At 34.8% G+C, this 23,486-nt stretch overlaps 1 long non-coding RNA gene across 5 annotated transcripts in view; it reads left to right on the forward strand.

The window, feature by feature from the left end:
* The window catches only part of LOC107315030, a 193,397-nt gene that overhangs the window by 72,757 nt on the left and 97,154 nt on the right, over positions 1-23,486 (forward strand). For 3 of the 5 annotated variants that reach the window (XR_004307398.1, XR_004307399.1, XR_004307400.1), the window contains exons 3-7: positions 14,282-14,480; positions 15,618-15,780; positions 16,913-17,113; positions 18,160-18,307; positions 19,142-19,232. This is a non-coding gene — a long non-coding RNA (uncharacterized LOC107315030). Of the gene's footprint in view, positions 1-13,970; positions 14,073-14,281; positions 14,481-15,617; positions 15,781-16,912; positions 17,114-18,159; positions 18,308-19,141; positions 19,233-21,049; positions 21,159-22,703; positions 22,789-23,486 lie in introns of all 5 variants that reach the window. The other 2 variants (XR_004307396.1, XR_004307397.1) reach the window with 2 other exon arrangements.

Below are 23,486 nucleotides of genomic sequence, written 5' to 3' on the forward strand. Positions count from 1 at the left end.
ACCCAGCCTGGCAGTTTTAAAGAAACAAAGAGGTTTAATATATTTGAAATTTATATTGTCATAGATACAATTGCATAATTTGCTAGCCATTTCTGCATAATGATGCTGTAATTCCTGTTGTTAAAATTTGCTGCTGAATTTAGTCATCATTGTAACTAAATTCTCCTGAAGACTATAGCAGCAGGAAACACTGGAACAATGTATTAATCACAACAAATTAAATTAGCAAATAGTTTCCAAGATTGTGAGACAGTTAAGATAGAAAGGATACGGCACAATGAGCCACTTTAGGTTTCTGCTGATCTGAGATTATTCCCAGCTATGTTTGAGATCTAATGTCTGAAGGTGCCTATGAGTAATGCATGGACAGCTAACCCTTTCAGTACCACTCTCTTGTCTTTGAGTTCCCAGATGACTAGAAGACAAATATCTGAGCATTTGGAATTGGAAAATAGAATTCTGCTTACTGAAAATTCCAAGTTGTTGTAAAATTGACTAATCTTCAGACTTAAGTTAAAGCAATCACCTACAAGTGAGTGTCCTTGTGTCCACTGTGAATTTCATTCCCAAAAGTCACTTGTAGCAGAAGTAAGAAGAATGTCTCTAGTCTAAGAAAAAAGGAGATAATGAAGCTTCTGATTCAGTATAAGGTGTATGCTGCTACACATTTCTAAAATGTTTTTCAGCAGTGGGCAAACAAAAGTCCACTAACAACATTGTCCTGAGTGTTTTATGTGGGAAAGTTTTATTTCTCCTGGTAGAATAGGCCACAATAGTGGAAGAATCTCATAGTCAGAATGTTTTTCAGAATGTTAAATTCAGAACTTTTCCCAGTTTAATTCAAGCACTGTGAGTCCATTCTAAAAGTCTGTTTCCTTCCATCTTGCAAATAACTGAAGCTGGACAATATTTGCTTGCTCCTTTTCAAAGCTGCTGAGGTATCTCGGTGATTCAGACACCACACAGTACTGCTTTACTTTAACGCTGGAAAGGCAGAGAGGTGAGTTAGTGATTGATTTTACACCAGAAGTTAAATTCCTTTAACCTGTTTTTGCTTTTAACAGAAAATTAATGTAGAAAATTCTCAGTAAGTTATTAAAGAAACTGTAATAGGATGGGACCACACAGTTCCTTGGCTGCTAAATGCAGGCTTTGCACAATGCTGTAGGTGCTTTGGGAATTCAAAAGACAGTGAATGTTTGACTTCAGCAGGTAAGGCAAAAAGCAGCAGATAAAATGGAGGCTTCTGTTGGTTTTTGGAAACCCTACAGGAAAGTTGTTGACTTTCTCCTTACTCTCACTTAGTGACATGGAATGTGTTGCATACTCTATGCCAGAGACATCAGTGATGATAGTTCAACTTATTTGTTACTAAGCTAGAGTGATAAAATGTAACTGGAATCATATAAATTTTATGTATTTAATAGAAAGTGATGGCAGGTATGAGTATGTAGAAAACATTTTGTTTTCTGTATAAACTGGATATAAGCTTAGTATTAAACTGCATTTTTTCTTTTGTAACTTACATATGAACACATACTCTCCAATCTTTAACATGATTTCAGCAGGAAAAATGAACAAAATTAATAGGGAATTGTTTTATACAAATGGTTCATGTCAGATTATTAGTTCCTTCTTCAGAATGTTGTTTTTGTAAAAGGGTATAATTTCTTTGTGCAACTTGTAACAAAATGTACAATTTGTCATAGTTGCCTTGCATAGTGTGTATATAAATGCATGGAATATCAATGCTGAGGTTTAAATCAACCAAAATTACAACATAGAAGGAAAGGGCTTGTTTATAAGATTGTGAACCTTGTACTGGACTGGAAAACCATCTGACTGCAAAGAAGTCAAAGGCACATTTGCAGCAGCCTGATGCCAAATGATTCAGCTAGACAAACTTCTGGGGACTCTTGTGCTAATAGAAAAGCCTGACTGTGATTCTTTTTCTTTATGCAGACTCAGTTTAACTCTGTTTTTCGTTAGAAAATTATAACTCTGGAGTGTTGGTCTTTAAATCAGATAGGGTAATGGATGGTCTCAGGAAAAGTAGCAGATGAAAGTCCAGGTGGCTGAAAGAGCACAAACTATAGATTATTTTTCTGGCTACTTAGGGGAAGCAACTTCTGGAGATCTACAGGAAATGAATTTATTTAAACCCTCCCAAATAGATTTCAGATTTACAAGACTGAAGTATTCTGAATACCAAAACCTAACATACTGTAACTATTCTGTTACATAATAGTTATACATAACTATTCTTAATACCAAACCAAAACATAACGATTTAATTTAAAAAAAAAAAAAAAAAAAAGGCAGAAAAAACCCACAAAACAAAATTCTCCAATCTATGAAAAAGAGGAAATGTGGCTTCTCAGCCTCACATCTTTCTCTTCTTAAACCCATTTTTTTTTTCTGTTTAAGTTAAAGTAAAAAGTTCCTGGAATTCTGCTTCAGATCCATAATCAGAATTTGAGAGAGCACTCACAATTTATCTGCTGCATCCCTAACAGTGTCCTTGATTGAGTTAGATCTTGGTCTTGCCTGAAATGTTGTTTTCCAGACAGTTTGATTTTCAAGTTAGGTTGGGATGCTCTTGAGAATTTTGGGCCAAGTGTAATTCATCTGGCATCAAGGAATGGCAAATACTCACGCTTGAATGAATCTTTAAGAACAGAATATTATAGATCTTTGATTACTTTAATTTATACATATAAATGTTCAGTAGCTCAGATTTGAAAGTAAAAATTTGACCTCAGTTAAATATCTGATCTTATTAAAAAATTGCATCATTTTCTAACATTGTTTTAATCAGGAGATAATTATTTAAAGCTAGGGGTATATATGATTTATGTGTATAGATTGTGATGTGCTTCAAAGATAATAATGTTTTTTATTAGAGTACTTTGTAATTAAGAAACTGATTGAATATGACTCTTGACAATAGGACTGCAGGATCTTCTTGTTAATATTTCCACTAAAGCACATCTACCTCAGTGAGGTATCTGACTCCCTGATATCTCATCAAGATATATGGCTTGATGTGTTGCTTAGCAGAAAAACCAACATGCTGAAAGCAATCTTTATGAAATAGCTGCAGAATGAGCAGTCTTGTACATCTTGTCTCCTTCTAGATGTACAGAGATTTCAAGCTTTTTCCTTTGAACTTTTAAATCTACCAGTTGTAGTTTTTTCTATTGAAGTGTGGTTGCAGCTGGCATGAAGAGCCATATTGATTCATATTTGCTATTTTCCTTAATTACATAACATTATAATTCTATAACTATTCTATACACAGGTAGTAATATAGTTGTGTTATTTTGTATTATTCCATAATTTGTTTCAACAAGAGAAATTGACTCTCTGTCCCTATAGAGCCTGGGAAATTATTTTGGGTAAATCTCCAGAATTTTGGATTAAAATGAATGAGCTCTAAAATATAGGATATTATATACCACATTGAATATTTTGGATGAAGCTTTTCTAATAGGATAAATAGAAAAATGTTTAGTTTGCACAGTTGAATAGAATTTGAATAGCAGACACCCAGCCTTGAGAAAATGAGGATACTCTTGGGCAAATACAGAAATTTTTTGCTGAAGTCTTACATGCCCTGAGATTTTAAGTGCCTCCAGAGTAGAGCAAGAGTAAAAGCAATATTTCTTAGGTCCTCAGTTCTTTATCTGTGGCACGGAAAATGACAGGTTGGTAGAACACACAAATTCTTCTGTGCATTTATTTCTGCCTGATCTCCAAAGTAATAATCAACCTTTATGAGCCATCCTGGTGAATCAAACTTATGCTCTTAATAAACTTGAGATAGGAACCTGATCAAACCTGCAGATTTGAGTTTCTACAGACTTTTCATGCTATTCTCAGAAGATATTTTTAAAATATCTGGGAAGAAGCATGTAGTTAACAAATTACTGCTCTAATATTATAATATTAAGTCATCCCCAAGTATTACAAAGAATAACAAAAATGCAGCTCTCTTCCTTAAGTATTCCAAGATAAATATCTATTTTCACTGGACATCTTGATAAGTACCCTCCAAATTGCTCTTCATACTCTCCACAATATCTAGTTAGATAATCTTATACATCCTTTTTTATGAAACCATATTTCTCTGCATACTATATATTTCTGTGATTTTAGAAAAAAATTAGAATACATAGGATAACTACTCAGTGGCTGTAACAAAACTAATGGTCAGGAAACTTAGATCTCTTAAAATATTCTAAATGTATATTTGTACATCTACTGCAAAATATACAAGTGTATCTTTTTATTTAACTAAACCATAATTACAAAGTATACTGGATAGGAACAGGTGCACACAGTATTTGGAATAAGCTATGCAAATATTTCAAAGCCCAGTCACCATAAGTTGAGTTTGGCAGAGCAGAACAGATGTGTCCACCTGTTAAGAGACCAGGCAGTCATCACTGGGGATGCAAGATGAGATTGAAGTCCATAATGGGAGCTCTTTAGGAATGCATCCAGGTTAGCAGGAGGTAGCAGAGATTTTGATTACTGTATTATTTCACTTTTCCCCAAAGCGATCAAAGAGCTGAATTAGGCAAACAGAATGGTACACCCAGGACTATTGAAGGGGGATGAATGTCCTAAACAATGTGAAAACTGCAGAAATTTCCCTGTTTTTCAATAATAATGACAGAGAAAGTGAACAAAAGGTTGCACAAAGGCTTCAGAATGGAGTGGACTTCAGCAATCTTTATTCTGTTTAAAGTTGACATCCTGAAAAGCAAGCGAAATCATTGATTCAGCTACCATAGTACTGTTAGTAACTGATTAATTTCTTATCCAGCCACTTCATTAAGTTGTTAAAATAATTATTCAAAAGCATACCCAATATAGAGCATTCATTTTAATGTGAATTTTGTTCAAGCTGAATTAGAAATTACTTCTGCTTCCACGTATTTCTTCATAAAGAACAGATCCGTAGCATACAAAAGATAAAGATCAAAACCAGCTTTTAAGCAGTGTAAAATGCAAAGAGAATGGGACAGTTATTGTGCTAGGTTTGTATTTTCTTGAGAAAAGAATGATTGCATTTGTTTTCTAGTAACAAGGAAAAATCTCACTAATAGAACTTCTTACCACTTTTGTTTGCGAGATTGTATCTCCTGAGTTTACTGATGTCTTCATAACATTAGTAGTGTCCCTACTGTAGACCAATATACCTGTGAAAGAATAAACTCTAGATTTGTTCTATTTTGGTGTTATCATGTTATGTTCAATTTTTCTATAATGATTTAAATTTTTACATCAATCTTATAGCAAATTTTAGATCAATTTTATATTATTGATTATGAAATGTAAAACCAAAAGGCATGGCTTAATCTTAAATGCTGGTTTTGTGTTATAAATGTTAACTTCAGTGATAAGTCCAGTTTTGATTTTTCTAAGTGGAAAAGAGAAATTATTTTGATACCTGTGAGAAATAATTCCCTTGTTGGAAAATGGAATTCTATTATTTACATACTTTCTTATTAAAATTCATACTGTGTTGTTCACCTGCTGTAGTCCAAATGGACTTGCATGAGATTGGTATGGTTACAGGTTGGAAGCAAATTAAGTTCATATCTATTAAAAGTCAGATGGAATTAATCAGGAATCACCAAACACTTGAAGTTCTCAGACTTTAGAAAGTACTTATGGACATTTAGAAACTGTGAGAAAAATACTTCAAAATACTGTATGGCTATGGATATACATATATTTATCACAGACTTGTGTCAGAGCTGGCACTGAAGGATGGAGAATACAAATAAATTTCTGGATTGCCAGAGGTACAGATAGTGTACCATTCTGATCTATCATATTATTTTCTTTAAATTTAAAGGGTCTAGGAAGAGGTCAAACCAAAATGTGATGGTATGCAATGAAAAGGGAAGGAGTTATACAGCAGAAAACTTCCAAGGTGTTTTTAGTGTATGTTAAATAATGTCTTATTGGAAGCCAGTATTTAAATTTGACAGTTTTAAGAGCAGTTGGTATCGTTTGACTTAAACTGTCTTTTTGCTTCTAGTTCATGAAGAATTGTCTCAGTTTAACAGAATTTTTGCAGTAAATTTTAGTCAGGAAAGCATTTGGTAGATCTTGTATTGCAGTTGTGGATTTCAGTTTGTCATGCAGTGACCACTTTTTAGCATGGTTTATAGTATACTCAGATTAATTACATACATTCTCTGGAGGGATATGCACATAACAGCAATTATCAGCCCAATTTTCAGAACACTGTTGTAATCAAGATCTATTGTTTTTAATCTCAATATTTTACATATTTATTCCACTAATCAAGAGAGTTTTTAAGGAAACTGTACTAAAGAAGGCATATGTGAGTCTTCGTACTTTATGAAACAACCGGTTTTCTTGGGAAGAAGTTGGGTAGCATGCAATTACTATTGAAAGCACATTTCTCAAACTTTGTTAGCAGTTTGAATTTAGATTTACAAATAATCTTTTCATACTAATCAGAATCCAAACCCAAGTCCCAGAATAAAAACTAATGGCATAAATCAGTCATTTTTATTTTCAGAGCATGGCATAAATAAGTGGATAATATAAAGGGCTAGAAAAGGGAAAATATGTTTTTATCTGTGCATGCGTTTTGGCTGTGGTCATTTCAGTTGGAATAATTGAAAGGCTTTTGAGTCAGAACTGCAACAGTGTGGCCCTCAAATGATGCCTTTCTGCTGTTAACAAGTGGGTAAACAAGCTGCTTTTAGTCATGTTTTGTCTATTGTCAGAATGAATAAAGCTGTGGTTGTAAACACAGATGAAATACGGAATGAGTTTTAAATGATACTTTTGTTCCTGCTGAGCCACTACCAACACCTGCAGTTAAAATAATTATTTCAAACGTTTTTCTTTTTAGAAGAAGGAGTAGTTAGCAGTAGACCTGTCTTGTTATGGTAAATTAACACCTGCAGTTAATGTGATTCCCCTTGGTTGTAAACATCCTGAATCAAAGCTTGTTATCTCCTTTGGAAGGTATATTTTATGATTTTCCATGTTTTGTAGAGAGATAATTAAACATTTCACTAAAGTACAGGTTGGATGACTATGATCTTATTTTAGCCACCAGAGAAATTATGGAATGTTTTTATAGCAAATATTGTGAGTATTTAATTAAAAACCTGCCCTGATGTAAAGCAGCATAACCAATGGGGATAGTGAAAAATAGTTATAGGTTATGAGATTGAAAAGAAGACAAGAAGTGAGTAGTAGCTGTACGTATCATGTTATTTTTGTTTTTAAAGTAAGTCTTATATTAGTCTTTTAAAATACCACAAATGCACAGTATATTAAGAAACCAGAAACCAGATGAGGTTTAACAAAAGCAAGTGTAGAGTTTTGCACCTGGGTAGAAATAATTGCATGCACCAGTACAGGCTGGGGGAAGACCTGCTGGAGAGGAGCTCTGCAGAGAGGGACCTGGGTGTCCTGGTGGACGACAGATTGGCCGTGAGCCAGCAGTGTGCCCTTGTAGCCAAAAAAGCCAATGGCATACTGGGGTGTATTAAAAAGAGCGTGTCCAGCAGGTCAAAGGAGGTGATCCTCCCCCTCTACTCTGCCCTGGTGAGGCCTCATCTGGAATATTGTGTCCAGTTCTGGGCTGCCCAGTACAAAAAAGACAGGGATCTCTTGGAAAGAGTCCAGCGGAGGGCCACTAAGATGGTGAAGGGCCTGGAGCATCTCCCCTATGAGGAGAGACTTAGGGAACTGGCTCTGTTTAGCCTTGAGAAAAGAAGGCTGAGAGGGGACTTGATCCAGGTTTATAAATACCTGAGGTGTGGGAGCCATAGTGGTGAGGCTGGTCTCTTTTCAGTAGTGCGTGGGGATAGGACTAGGGGTAATGGGATGAAAGTACAGCATAGGAAGTTCCGCATGAATGTGCGGAAGAACTTCTTTACAGTGAGGATGACGGAGCACTGGAACAGGCTGCCCAGGGAGGTGGTGGAGTCTCTTCTGGAGATATTCAAGACCCGACTGGCTGCCTACCTGTGCGATGTGGTGTAGGGAGCCTGCTTTGGCAGGAGGGTTGGACTCGATGATCTCTAGAGGTCCCTTCCAACCCCTACAATTCTGTGATTCTGTGATATTCTAGGTGCAATAGGAAAAAAAAAAAAAAAAAAAAATAGATGTGGGTTAAATAGGTCAGCTTTGGGCCTTATTTTAACCTGTTTTGTAATATATGTAATAGTGGAGCTGCTCTTGTTTTATATAATCATTAAAAAGGCAAAGAAAGTCTTTGATTCTAAAGGTAAATCAAAAAAGTGTTGGAGAATTGTTTTTAGAATGTTATAAATTCTAGATGTTTATACATGTTCTGTCTTTGACTATTCACAATAACTGGGTAAGATAGGTCTTCTGTCTAGACACTGGGAAGCACTGGCATTGGCTGCCCAGGGAGGGTGTGGAGTCTCCTTCAGAATCTTCAAAAGCTGCCTGGATATGGACCTCTTCCTGATTTGGGATTCCTTGATTAGGCAAGGACCAGTTGGGCTGAGATTCCAGCCAACTTCAACCTTTCTGTGATTCTGTTATCAGAACTGGGTAAGCTCTCAGCTCAGTGGTGTTTTCCTATTCTCAATAAGAATTCAGACTGAGATCTTAGAGTAAGCTCCTTGTTTGACATCTGGTGCAAAATTATTTGAAATCTTTGGAAACTCTGAAGCTAGGGTCTTTTACAGCAGTGGAAGGAACTGTTCTGTATTTTAAATCTCCTAGGTTTCATGCCTTTTTTGTACAATTCATGAGTAAAATTTTCTGAACTTGTGTTTGCTTAAGACTATGTTCTACTGTATCCTGCTACTTGTTCTTGTTCCCATACTATGGTATTTTATTTTTTTTGTGACTGCATAGGTATTTAGCAGTCAGACCATGAACTAAAGAACCAGTCTGTTGTAAAATACAACAAACACATGTGGGTAAGAATATCTTAAGAGGCTCTTTTTTTGAAACATTTTATCATGGAGTTATGGCATTAGTACCTGTTTATCTAATTATGAAGCATTCAAATCCACAAGAAATATTTTCTAAAATCTTATCAATTCTCTGAATATTCTCACCATTAGACTTTATGTTCTGAGGATACTCCTATGGCTAAGAGTAAAGTACAGTGTTAAAAGTGAAGACACATAAAAAGTTGAACATTCAGGGTCTACTGGTCTAGCACAGATAGATATTTTTCTCTAAATATCTAATATTTTTCTCTCTTAAAGCTTCTCTGTTTCGAAGGAATAAGTTGTGAGAGAATTGCTGGAGACAGATTAATATGTTTTTCTCTTCTATGAACTTGATTTAGAAAATGTCTCCAGCAGAGCATAGACAATATTATAAGAAAAGAAACGGAGAGGTAGATTTGTAAGTATTGCTGTTTGCTTATTTATTTATTTATTTATTTTAATAACAGAGATGTTTCTGGTATCAGGAGGAATTTGAAATCAGTATACGGGCAAGTTTCTTTTCCAAGCATGGAGGACTTCACTTATTTCTTTAGCATCAGCCATCTCTGAGGGACAGACTTTCCCGACCACTGCATCTAGCTGCCTTCCTCCCATATTTAATTCTGCTTGTACATTCAGCTAGACTGTTCAGTATTGTCTTACCTTTGCAGAAGTTTTCTGTTTTCTTTAGAAAACAGACATCCCTTCCTCAGAGATTGAGGGCAACACCCCTATTACAAACCAGCTACTGCTGGTTGGCTTTCATCACTTGTGGCTGCATCTCCCACACCATGCTGTGAATACAGCATTGTCAAGACTTGGGGCAGATATATGCATTTCATGGTTAATTTTGTGCTCTCCCTTTTTTTCCTCTCTCATTGAATTCTAGCTTGTGATTCTTTGAATAAGAGGTGCTGCAGAGCTGCCACAGCAAGCAGCCAAGCTCTTTTAGTGTCAACTACAGGAAAGGTCAATATTTTCTCTTAGGAAAAAGCACAGAAATTATAATAATTAGGTAGACCATATTTCATGGGTAAAGGAAAACAGTTCTTAAACCATACCTCTAATTTAAATGCTGAGGTTGGCTTTTTTTTTTTTTCCCCCTCTAATCTCATTTAAAAAGTGACTGAAGAATAGTGGAGGAGGTTTTTAAAAGAAAGTAGTTAAAAGCCACTAGGATTTACATTCCTTCTACTCTGGTAAAGCATTTATTTCTGATTTTAAGTACTGTTTCAGCCAATTGTCAGTCTGAGAACGTACTGAGTTTTGGAGGACTTTGTGAGGCTTTATATCAAAGAGGACAGACATTTAATGCTTTATTCAGCTTGTGTAATAGAACTCTGCTCTCTTTAGCTCACCTGTGATTTAAGTGATACGTGAAGAAACTTTAACTCCTATTGCCCTCTGTAAGTACTTTAAAAAAAAAAAAAGCCAACAAAAAACAAAGGAAAAAGAAGTCTGCAATGTGAACCACTTGGAAAAGACTGACTTTTTTTGGGAGCTTCAGTTTAGGATGAGAATATAGACCAAACTAATAATGTTAAAAAATAACAATAACAACAGAACAACACAAAAGATGTCATTGAGGCTTACTTTGAGGTGTATCCACAGGTTATCCAAATTGGTACAGTTCTGTTAATTTTGCTTTGATTAAAGGCCCATTCCAGATTTATACTAACACACCTGAATGCAGTAGATTAGAGCTGGGACCCAGAGTTTTGAGACAGAATGAGAAAGAAGCCAAGTGAAACACCTGTGTAGATTTCTGTGCCTTAATTACTGAAATATTTACAGGTAATGTAGTTTTCTTTGATTTGAATTTTAATTTATTCATTATTTTCCAGGAATGTAAGTTGAGGAAATTCAAATATTGGTTGTTTCCAAGACAGTTAAGCAAAAATAAAAGATTCTGGTAATATTGAGTGTTTTGAGAATGTTACCAGTATTTCTTAGGTATACTAATTTTTTTAAATCAGTGTTATCAAGGAAGTGATCATTGTGAAAGATTTACCTTGAACTTTTTGTGCAGTTACAAAACAATGACATTTGTTTAGCATCAAGTACAAGAACTTGTTTTCTTGTTCAGTGAATGCTACAAAATATTTAATAAAGCTTTAGCAAACAAGCAAAAATTTGTGTTTAGGCATAATCCAACTGTATCTTAATGCCCAACAGACTAAACTTTCATAGCATCATTTTAATTAGATATTATTAGCAGCTTCAGAGCTGTTTAATTAGAATGTTGGCATGATCCGTAGACCAAATAAAGGAATTTGATCATGAGTGATGTTTATTTTCTACAAGTTTTTAATGAACATCCTTAAATCATGGCTTTGTATAGATTGTTAGAGTGTTCTTACATTAAGTATAACTCAAGTATATATTAGTATGTGTTTTCTGACTGAGAGGACTGAATCAGAGGCTACTTTTCACAGTCATTCATTTTAATGAAAATGTAAACATTATTTGTGTATAACTCTCAGTATATTTTTAAAATGTGATTCAAAAATGGAATTATATTTGATACGATTTTACTGATGCCTTACAAACCAGATAGCGCTGCTGAATGTGCCAAGACTATTTCAGCAAAGCAATGGTGGTTGTGCATTATTCTGTCATTGATTACTAAAAGTACACCAAATTGTTCCACTTGTTATTCTGATTTTAAAGAGATGGGAAAAGTTCCTGTCCTGTCTAACCCCAATTCATTCTTTACTTGGCACTGTATTAAAAAGGTTGCAGCTGAGTCTTTTTGGGCTGTCAGGAAATCAATTATCCTGTCGTGGTTTCATACCTTACCTATGCAGGTATGTCATCCTGGCTGATAGTCCCAGCTTCTTCCACTACCTTTATTACAGTTCTTTCATAGACCTATATTAATTCCATCATTTGCCCTCAGTTAACTGGTGGCATGCAGAGATATTTGTTAAAAAGCTCAATATGGTAATGCATGGTTGCCATACTGAAAGTAGCATCTGCCTGAAGCTTACTGATCTGCAGTCTTTTGGCTCATCCTGCATGGTCTCATGTAAACTATGTAGATGTCAAGAACAGCCTGTAGAAAAAGTTTTGTACTCTGTTTTGTAGTGATTTTTTTTTTTTTTTTTTTCCTGGTTGCAAATATTGAAGTAAAGATAGGAAACGCTATGAATTTTAATTTCCTTCTGGTTTTAGTTCTCTTCTGCTCAGACATATGGAGGAGGTTATTGAATTTCTGATTCTGCAAGTTTATCTTGTCATCGCTTGAAAATGTTGTTAGTAATGGAAAAGCCCTGTTAGTTGCAGGACATACTGCCCAGATCTTTACCTAAGCAAGATGAATTGCTTTCATGCACATTACAAATATTCTTACAAGTTCAATTCATAAATATTTAAAGCAGTGCCACTCAGTTTCCAGGAGACAGTACTCCATTGCAGGGCATTTGCAGAAGCAATTTTTTTCCGGATTACTCTGTGGAGTGCTTCCACTGTTTATTGTGTCTGCACCAGAAACCAGAGTTCAGTCCTTCTAAAATTAAGCTGGAAGTCTGAATCCTTGATCTCTTCTTTATGAGCTGGATAATACACAGGTTCCCTAGTGAAGCACAAATAGTTAAATCTCTCTTCTACTTTCTATGCAAGAAGAAAGCTTGTGTCTTAAGTTCTTTTTTTTTTTTTTTTTTTTTTTCCCAAAGTACTTAATTAGTTTGTTACAAACTGTTTTGCTGGTACTTCTTTTCTTCCCTTCCCCTACTTTTCCAATTTGACAATGCCTGATTTTCAGCTAAATCTCAACCAATTCACCATTTCCAAGTAACATATATAGCTATTCAAGCATTAAAAAGCAAAAACAATAAAAACAAACAAAAAAACCCCCCCACACAAAACCCACCCAAAACAAACAAACATAAAACCTATGGAAGGTGCTTTCTCTAGAGTTTTATATTTTCCTTTTCTTTCCTTTTTCAACCATCTGAGGTTTCATAATCTCAATATCTCGGATAGCAGTCTACTAATGCATCAGTTAGTTGAACAGTAGCAATTAGCAAACAGCCTTCCCTTCACTTGGAAAAGCACTCTGACAGTATTTATCAGGTGTATAAAAATAACAAAAAAGAAAAAAATCTGCAGTTTTCTAGCTACATGCATGTGATCTCTTTGTTTGAATGCAGAGAATTCAAGCAACAATTTGTTATGTAAATTGGAGTAACAAGTCACACACACAGTGTGAATGACATTGCCTGTGTGGGGAAAAGTGTTTTTGTTAGCTCCAAAGAGCAGGAGTTTCTTGCAAGGTGTTCCAGCACACATTCAACTGGTCCAGTGTGCACCGCATGTGAGGGTTATTGCTAAGGAAAAAAGACTTAAGCAACTATGGAGAGAGAGAGAGAGGAAAAATAAAAAGAAAAAAAATAGGTGTCTGAACTGACATAAATGTTTATCTTTAAGATTCTTTAGATGTGCAGGAAGAGGAACATACTGTGAGAAGCATTGCTAGCACTTCAAGATCCCAGATCAGAATTGGGTTTTCCTTGAGAAGTAAAATGTGCCAGTGCGGCTAGGGGTTTTGTCTAGCACTGGCCAGTGGAAAGAGACTTCTAAAATATCTATCAAGATTTTTTTCAGCTCATATGTAGTATTGGCTATGACATTTGTGATCCAGTGCTTTAGAAAGGATAAGGATTACCTTTCACATCTATGAGAGCAAACTTTGAAACTTGGACAGTGGTGGAGCAATAGCCTACAGCTGAATATATTTGTGTATACCAGGGTTAGGAATAGTAATCCAGAGCTTTGGAAAAACATGACTGAGGTTTGTTGAAAGCAATACATATCTAGAAGATGGACTAAACATTTCTTTGGGATTAAAAAAAAAAAAAGTTATCTAACATATATAGTGCACAATATAAAGCAAAGTTATAGACCAGTGAAAAAGGAGCAAGGTCTAAATGCACTAAAAGACCTGGGAATTACTTGAGTCTCTATTACTAAAATCACCTTCACATGTTGTAGATCCCAGTATTCTGCCACCTTTCCAAACCTTTGATGTGAATTGTTGACCTTAAAATGAGAGGAGTAGCGAAAAGGTGAGAATAAGGCGTGCACATAAAAAAGGTAATGTCATTCTTTTTTACAGGCTGAATACTTCTAATTTTAGTACTGTTAATCACATCGTTATGTGTTTAGACTGCTACTATCTCTAGAATTGGATTAATAGTAGTTGTTCTTTTGCGTTTTGGTTATATTTTCTATTTTTTAAAAAATTAATAAGTTAAATTCTTCATTTGACATTTACATTGTGCTCTGCTTTTTTTGCATAACAGGATATCCAGTTTAACAAAAGTTGTAAGACAGTTGGATTCTTTACGAACTGGATTAGAGAAATGCAAAATACTAATACCAAGCACTTTAACCATAGGCTGCATATAAATCCACAATAACAGATTATTTTATCCTTTTGTGGAGATATGATGACTGCATTACCACGTTTAAAGTTTCTCTCTGTCTAGCTCTCCTAAATATGTAAGTACAAACTTTATTTACAGATGTAATGTCAGTGCATGTTTTAATAGATGTATTTAAATTATTTGACTTTGGGAGTTAGTAGTGGGATGAGCAAATATAGAGAGATCTATAAAGTCTTGCTAAACTGATTTTTCTGTAATTTTCTTTCTTATCCTGCTAACTTTCATGAATAATAACTGATTATCTCTTGCTGTTAAAACAGCAATCATTCTTTTCTTTACAATTCTGCCACTTCCAAAAAGCAATTAATAAAGCTTGGATTAAACCTGTAGAAGCCAATTCTAAGGTCACTAATGTGGGTAACCGAACTCTAAAAAGACATCTGTCTTCATGCATCTGAGCAAATATTTGCAGAAACACAAAATAGTGGGGTTATCAAGCTGTCAAGGTCTTAAATTTGTTACATTTTATTAATTTGAAGGGAGGAAAGTTGTTGTTTGTGATACTACAAGATGTGTCATCCCCATGTTTCATCACTGTTTCAGAGATTTATAAAAGAAGCGCTTTGTATTCTTGGAACGCAAAATACCTGCTTTTTGTATTTAAATGAATCTGTGGCCTGCTGTTTCAGTTCCATATGAAATGTTATGTGTCGTGGTCAGAAGAATATCCTCACAGATTCAGAGATTTTTAAGCAATAGGAATAATCAGAGTGCTCTATTTGACAGAAGCAATCTTTTATCTTAAGTAGTATAACCCAGAGAATTTGCTCAGGTGCTCTGTTACTAAACACTGGTGAAATAATTACTTTCTATAAAATTATGCAAGTAGTCTATATAGGAAGTACAAGAGTATTTAGGAAGACTATTTTTAAATAGAAATATTTTTAAATGGTTTTAATAAATGAAAAAGCAGTGTATTTTTAATTGCCATTATTAGAAAATGAAGAACAGAAATAAAATTTTGAAAAGTAGTTAAAGTTTTAAAGAATAATTTTTTTAAAAAGGAAATTTAAAACAAACTTGTTTTCAGTTTCATAAGTGGAAAAGCTACTGCTGTTTGTTATGTTAATGGTAATTCACATTCACGTTTATCACTGAAGTAGAAAGGCTCGCTTCTAAGTTGAATTTATTTGTTCTGATATTTCTGACATGAGATATTTGTGTTTCTACTTTTTTTTCTTCTTTAATCAAGGAAGAGTCTCAAGCATCTTTTTAATAGGAGAAAAAGCTGTTATTTACAAGCGAGTTTTCTCACAGGCTCTTCAAAACTCTCCCCAGCATTTCAGTATTTTTAAAATGGTAACAGGCAGAAATGGATATGAAATTCCAGTACTTATCTTACCTACTCTATACGTGTAAGTAAAGTCTTATCTATTTGTCTACTACCTAGTTTCTTGTTTATTTACCTGTGACTTGTGTTAAACCCTTGGTTATAACATCACAAGATGCCCAGTTATTCACCACCAACTGCAAATATTGGAATGGTTTTACCAGGGTACAGTCCCCATGTTCTGCCTGTATGAGTTGAGCTTCTGTTTTTTGTAAGGAGATTTTTTGACCTTGATGTGAAATTTAGCGTGTGGTTATGTCTACCAAGTATTTGAAGAATTTTCTATTTCAGTTTCCAGTTTTTACGTTGTAAGAGTGGCTAATATAAAGATGTTGACTAAGATGGTGGTAAATAGTCAAAGGTTATTAGCAAAGGGAAAGTCACCAATGTCAATGCCTTGACTGGAAAGCTGAGGCAGTCTCAACTGGGGAGCAACCTCCAAGAGATGCTGCCTCAGTGGTGGTTAGCCCTTAATTGAGGTCTCAGAGGAGGTGGAGTTGAAGTCCACCCCCTCCGGGAGCACAGCTAGATTACTCTCACCTGTGCTCCTGCAGCTGACCCAACACTCGCCTCAGCTGATTAATCAGAGGTACAAGCTGTGATTTCCCATACATATGTGAAGTTCCTTTATGAAGTAATATTGTTTAATATCTTACTGTATGTTAAAGAACACCTTACTACAGGATTGTATTGGCATTAAGATGATGCAATTAGGAAGTATCTAGCAAAAGAAAAGTCTTTTATGACCTTGACATGTTAATGTTTTTATAGCCTTTGGTGACTTAGTTTTGGATTTCATTATATGACAAAATTTTATTTTACTGCACATCTTAGTGGAGTAGCACATTTTTATTTTTAATTTTTTTTCCAGTTCATATTTTAGCATTATCGTATACTTTTTCATTTTCTCTGTGACCCAATCTCCCAGAAAAGTGCAGGTAGGCTGAGTTTTTGCACATTGGAGTAGTTTCCTTAATATGCTTGCACTCTGCTGACTTTACATGGTGACAGATTTGGCTATGTAAGTGTATGCTGAGAGACAGAATTTTCTTCAAAATTTCAGTGTCTTCATTTTGTTTATTTTTTCTGCTGAAGGTGGGTTTATCAAAACAATGTGATGCCTGTGAACCTTTAATTTTACTTTTCTTCTTGTACAGGTGATTTTGCAAGAAACAATGCAATTTCAGCATAGCAGAAGGGTATGAAATACAGACTATATTTATGAACTCATTGCCTTTGCAGTAAAGTTTCCTGGATGATTTAGTTTTCAATTCTCATAAAATTTAAAGGATTATGACTAAGTTTCTGAACCATGATGACTGGCGCCTCATTGCAATTTACAAAGAAACCACTTCAATGTAAGTTTGTGGAACAAGATATTTTCATTGCAACACAATATTACTGCATCAGTACTTTCAAGTGAGATACCAGCTGTTTACAAAATGTTTACAACAGACGTAGAGACAGTTCTGAATAAATAACACAATGGACTCTCTGCAAACTATGTAAGGCAATGTTTCTTAGCTATACTCTTAACACATTGATTCATGTAATATAGAATCTACAAATGGACATTTATTTCCTAATGATCTGGATATAAGTGATGAAGAACCAACACTAGCATGCCTTTAAATCCTAGGTTCTATTCACTAAGTCACTTCTTAGAAAATGAAGAAGCATTCATTTGATTCCTCTTAATCAAACAGTAGAGATTTTAATGCAGCTCCAAGATGACAATATTTATGTCTTATAGTGTGTTGCGAAGTACAAAAAGTGAAAAAGAAAACCTGCTTTCTGTATCAGATTTTGAAATCTTTCTTTAGAGATAGCAATGATACAAATTGAGAATTTTTCATAGGCAACAGATAAGCAAGTGTTTAACCTACCTAAATAGTTAATTGATTTTAACCTGGCTGGGTTTTCTGCTCAACATGGTTCCAAAACATACTCAGTATGTTCATACATGGTTTATATCAGCATGGCTGCTTGTATAAGGAGTATGCAATAAAAAAAAATTAACAAATGTTCTCTTTTAATAGGCTGTGAAAGTAACCACAGCAGTTTAAAGTGTTTTGCTGCGATTGATGCAAAATGCCTAAAGCAGAAGCCTTGTTCACTCTAGCTTACTCATAGATAATGTGAATTGCTGCCATTTAGGGTAGTGCACTAATGAGGAGTTAATGTGGGATTACAAAAGGGATTAAAGTATTTCAAAATTTCTGATAAAATTGATAATCTAGTTAGTTTAATGTACATTTTTCCTTTATCAAAGTTTTGTATTTTATTATTTGTGTTAAAATGCGTATGGTTTTAATAAAGAAGTACTCTTCAAATTGTAACTATCAAATTTTAAGTGTATTCTGCTTGGTAATAGTTACTATAAGTCTTACCTTTCTTGTTGCAGGAGAAAAAGTTGTGCAGCTCATGATGTTTTAAATCAAGTCTCAATCAAGGTGGTTTATTGATTTATCAATGACATGTGATTATCCAGCAGTCAATTAATTATATTCAGGTTCAATATCGGTAATACAGAAGATAAATCAAAATGCAAGGTACTTACAATCATTAATAATCATCACAAACTTCCAAATAACCATCTAAGTAATGCCATCTAATAATCTATTCCATCACCTCTCTATCATTGGTGGTGTGGGCTACCAGTAGATCCACTCTACAGGGTGAGTGACTTTGCACAGCCCTGCTCAGAGGCACGGGTGTTCCCACTCTCTGTTCTGCACCAGTGCTTCCCATGTTGTGCAGGCAGAGCTGGCTGCAGATCACCCATGTGCTGTGCCTAAGTGGGTGCAGGTTCTTCCAGCTTCCACCAGACTCAACCTGGTGTTGATGTGTGGCTGTGGGTGGTGGTGCTATTTCTGCTCAAGTCTCTTTCTACTGTTAAAAGATTAATACTGTTCTACACTTCTTTTGAAACCAGCTCTTTCACTTCAGAAGTCTCACTGATTTAATCTAGCTGATGTTTCTTCATCTTCAACAGTACTGGTCAGAAATGTTTTATTCCTTTTGCGTTCTTTGCTCACGCACATATTTCTGTCCTAAAAGCTGTTCTCGCACAGACTGTTTTGCTGCGTTTGGGCTGTGCAAGCACTCCCACAATTAACTACTATATAAAATAATACAAAAACTATGTGTAGAACAAGAATACTCTGACACTACTGTGGCACTTGCAAAAGATTTATCTGTTTTTGTGGATATTAACTGAGAAGCCATCAAATGTGAAGCTGTTATGTATGCAGTTAAAAAGACTATTAACTAAAAAAGAATGGTCAGGACCAAACTATCTCTTAAAATACCATCTGGTCAAAACAATGTGATTAGACAGTCTCGTATCACGTACTTGAAGTGACTATTGTCCTTATTGATTGTAGGGAATGAAAAATGGAGGATTTACTGTGTCATTTGCTTGAGAAAGTAGCTTGAACTTCTGAAGTAAAAGCAAGATTCATCATTAAATAAATAGTAAGTAACCACCCAATTCTATCATCTTCAATACTTTTCTTTCCCAGTCTTTATTATTTTTAAGTAGTCATTCTAATATATATTCTACATTGTTTTGAATTCAAAATGTGTTTTTAGACAATTAATGTTATTACACAGATACTCCTTTTATTCGCTTTATCAGAGAAATAAAGTTAATGAAGTTTTCAAGACTACAACAAAAGATCAGTAGAACAGCTTATGTTCAAATATGGATTCAAAGAAAAAAGCTTTACTTCAATTTTTCGTTTTACTGGCAGAGCTAGAACTGGATAGAGAAACAAAACAAAACAAAAAAAATTGAGCAAAGTTAGAGAAGGTGGGGTGTTTGTTTGTTTGTTGTGTTTTGTTTTTGTTTTTTAAATAAAAAACGCCCCAGAAAAGACCATAGCATGACCAGCTGTTAGCTGAGGGTCAGTTCACCTCACCAATCTGACCAAGAGTATTTGCTTTGAATCTTTTTAGAATATTGTCTCTTTAAAATTAATAAATCTGTTTACTATCAAAATCCCAAGGCTCTGCCTTCTCTGAACTTCATACACAGATGTGAATTTTTTTACAAAAACATCCTTGTTGTTTATACCTGTATGTTTCTACTTATTTTAAGTGTAAATGCAGGGATGTAGTGGAGACTAAAGACCTACATGCACATACATTATTGAAAAATATTTTCTAAAGATATGAGCAAATTTTGTACCTTATTCTTTGCAGTACCTATTGATATACATGAAGAATAAACAAGCACTCTGGATGAACATCTTGAGTTAGATATTTATGGCAAATTAGTGCAGTTGCAGAAAAATGATTACTGTGGGGTACAATTTTTATTGCCAGGTTTCATGTTCTGTATTTTACTTTGAAGATTTGGTGGTTTTTAATGTGGAGCAATAGCTAGAGAGAATTTAAAGGTACCAGAAATTTCAGTTTGGTTAGTCTACTATTGTTTCTTATTCATGGATAATTAATAAAATTTAATGTTATTCTTTATCTCTGAAGTGCAGGCTTTATTAATTATTAATTATCTGTTTTATTGATGATGCTGACAAGTAAATCTTAGTCTAGAGTTCAGTACCCACTTGAAACAAGCTCTGACTATGCTGTGTACTCTCTCTCCCTCTTTTTTCCCATTTATTAAATCAGGATGTATTTGACTATTCCTTTAAGTTTGTGGTAATATCATGTATATGTTGACTATGTTTAATGCTTTCACCATTTTATTAAGCTGCCAGGTTAGAAGATGACAGGAAGATATAGATCACATACATATTGTGTCATGTTTTCTGAACAGTGAAAATAGAACACATGCAAACCTGCCCCAGGCTCATGGTTTAATGATTTTGGGCTATTGGTATTCCACATCATAACAGCATGTAGTGCACTGGGAGTTAAAGAGTTAATGCTCCAGTTCTGGGTACCTGTCCCAGAAAGGAAGAACTACATTAACTATGTTGCCTACAGGACTTTGCAAGGTTGCCTGCTGTCCTTTTTTTTTTTTTTTTTTTCTTTTTTTTTTTTTTTCCCCCTGTCCTCGTCTGATCATCAGGCTCTCAGGCTCTCCTCCCTTCTGCTTGCCCCAAAAGCCTCAGCATTAAATTAAGGCCTTCAGTTTCAGATACTCTTAATCATTTTATTTGACTTATTAGCTCCAGTTCTAAATATTTTGTGTTATATTGTATCGTAGTGTGTTATCTTGCATTCTGCTGTCTTATTTAGTAAATTAGTTTGTTTCTCTTCAGATTGTTGCTGCTGTTTTGTTTTGGGGCTGATCTCTACCCTTCTTCCCTTATCGCCTTTTCCAGAAGCACGGATCTATCAGTCCCTCTGCATTGCTAGTTATGGAACTGGGTCAAATCAGCCCATAAACTGTTGACACCCATCTTCTCATTTGTGGAAGGAAATTTTTCAAAGGTACAAATCAAGCTTCAGAAAGGATAGGAATTTACAATTCCTAGTCTATCTTTGAAATGTTCTGTTTAAAAGATTGTTTAAACTAGGTAAAAGTTGTCAAAAACAGAAAGAGCAAAATTACATAAGTATGTTTATATGCCAGTCATGAGAGTGGTAGATTAGATTGTGCTACCTTCTGTCAGTGTGAGCAACTATATTTTGGGGAGTTAATGGAAGACTCAGGAGAGGGGAGAAGCAAGGCCTGGGCAGAGCTTTCCCCTCATATTTGATAATTGCTTTGCTACTAAGCTGTAGCCTGGCTTCTCCCATCTCACAGGCCTTAGATCCCTGCCTGCCTGGGCTCAGGCTGACTTGCTTAAAATCCATCCTGTCTCAGATTGTGACCCATGCTGTGTCTTCACTTTTACAGAGTTGGAATTAGTAGAGATGTGACAAGGTAACCATCCATTGTCATCTTACTGTGAATTCACAGTGAAGGTCACACCTCTATGGTCTTCTCTGTAATATAGCTGATGTCAACACTTCTTCTCACCAATGGTTTAGCTCATTTTAAACTGCAGTGTCTGGCCTCCCTGAGGAATTGAGGCAAGGCAGTTAATGCATATATTATAGTATAATCTCACTTTTTTGACAGCAGAGACAAAGCTTGGATAAGTATCTGTTTAAGAGACTAGAAGACATTTGAACTTCTGTTCTTTCTGGGAGTTCTAACTAAAGTAGAGGATCATTCATTTTGATAAGAATTCCACAGTAAAGCCTGCCAGGAAGTTACTTTGCATCTTGTCGGCAAATTCTGTCTAGCAAAAGTTGGTAGTGAATCTGGCCCTGTAATTGCAAACTACTCTTACTGTTTCTGTTGCTTCGTGACACCCAGTTCAGAGCACCATTAATGCACAGAAAGAAATGTAAGGAGGTATTGGTTGGCTTTGAATGGGGTGAAAAATGCACCAGTATTTCTCTTCAAATTAGCTCCTGTAAGAAACGCTTTTCAGCATTTTGTAAGTTACATGAATTAATACTATATTTTACATGTTTACTTTTTTAGTCTTTCCATGTTAACTTGTGTTAACTTTATAATATGATAGACTTTAACTTAAAGTAAATTTACTCAGAGCAGTAATTAACACTGTTTAAATTAGTGTAGTTAAATACTACAAAAATCTTAGTGGAAAAAGTGTTTTTAAAGGAAGAGATGAATGTTAGGGGGAATTATATTTTCTTTTTGTTTTTCTTCCCCCCCCCCGCATTTTTAATAAAACACTCATTCACACAACCACACAAAAAAAAAAAAAAAAAAAAAAAAAAAAAAAAAAAAAAAAAAAAAGAACCTTAATATTTTAGGGCCACAAACATATAGACGATTGTTTTGTTAGCTAAATAACATAATACAAAGTCTTAAAGACAGAAAGATGGGTTTCTGTCACTTATGCTAAGTTGAGGCCATGCGAATTCTTGGGATTAGCATTAAATTACATAGTTTGGCAGATTAAACCTGCGTTTATGAGGAGTGGCTTATTACAAATGATGTACGTTTCCTCCTTTCAGGTACCACGTGTATGTCCTATGAGAACAAGTGCCTTATTTTACAGGATAACTCTGGACTGTGAAACTTTCATTACCTGAACAAACAGTAACTGTTGAGAAAATGGGTCTTGCTATTTTTGACTTTGTAATAATTTCCTAGTACTTTTTTCAGCATAAATGATCCATATAGTTTCATTTCAATTAACTTTAATGGAAGGTGAGATTTGGGAGATTATAGCTAGTTTCAATGTTTAAATATTTGCTTAAAATGCATGGTAACTGTTCAAATCTGTGTTGATCTGGCAGTACTTCCTGAGAATGTTCCTCTCATTTTTTTTACTGTGTAACGTGAAACCAAATTCCTGCATAATTTTAAAAATGACATAACTGTATTTTTCTGGTAGTGATGCATCTATCTTTTCTCCAAAACATGTACCTGCTTTTATGAGTACTTGAGGATATTTTTGGTTTAAAGTTATTAGTCAGTATTTCTAGGTCATACTTTACTATAATGAAAAGGGAGCGGAGGACACCTTGAGGTTCTTTCCAGAAAAAATTGCATTCAAGCAATATCTACCAAGTGTTGAACATGTGTTCTGAATGTAATTAGTAAGAAGGAGAGTAGAAGGAAAGTGACATTTTTCTTTCAGTGTAGATTACTTACAGACATTCTTTTTTGGAGTCCTAGGGTTCTGTGATCTCTTTTTCAAATTTTATTTATTTGTTTATTTTTCATCATCCTACAGCTATTCATTAGCTAATGTATCAATATTTGTTAAAATTTACCCTGTGGGACAGTGGTTT

Source organism: Coturnix japonica, chromosome 5 (genome assembly GCF_001577835.2).
Source record: "Coturnix japonica isolate 7356 chromosome 5, Coturnix japonica 2.1, whole genome shotgun sequence".
Classification (NCBI taxonomy): Eukaryota; Metazoa; Chordata; class Aves; order Galliformes; family Phasianidae; genus Coturnix; species Coturnix japonica.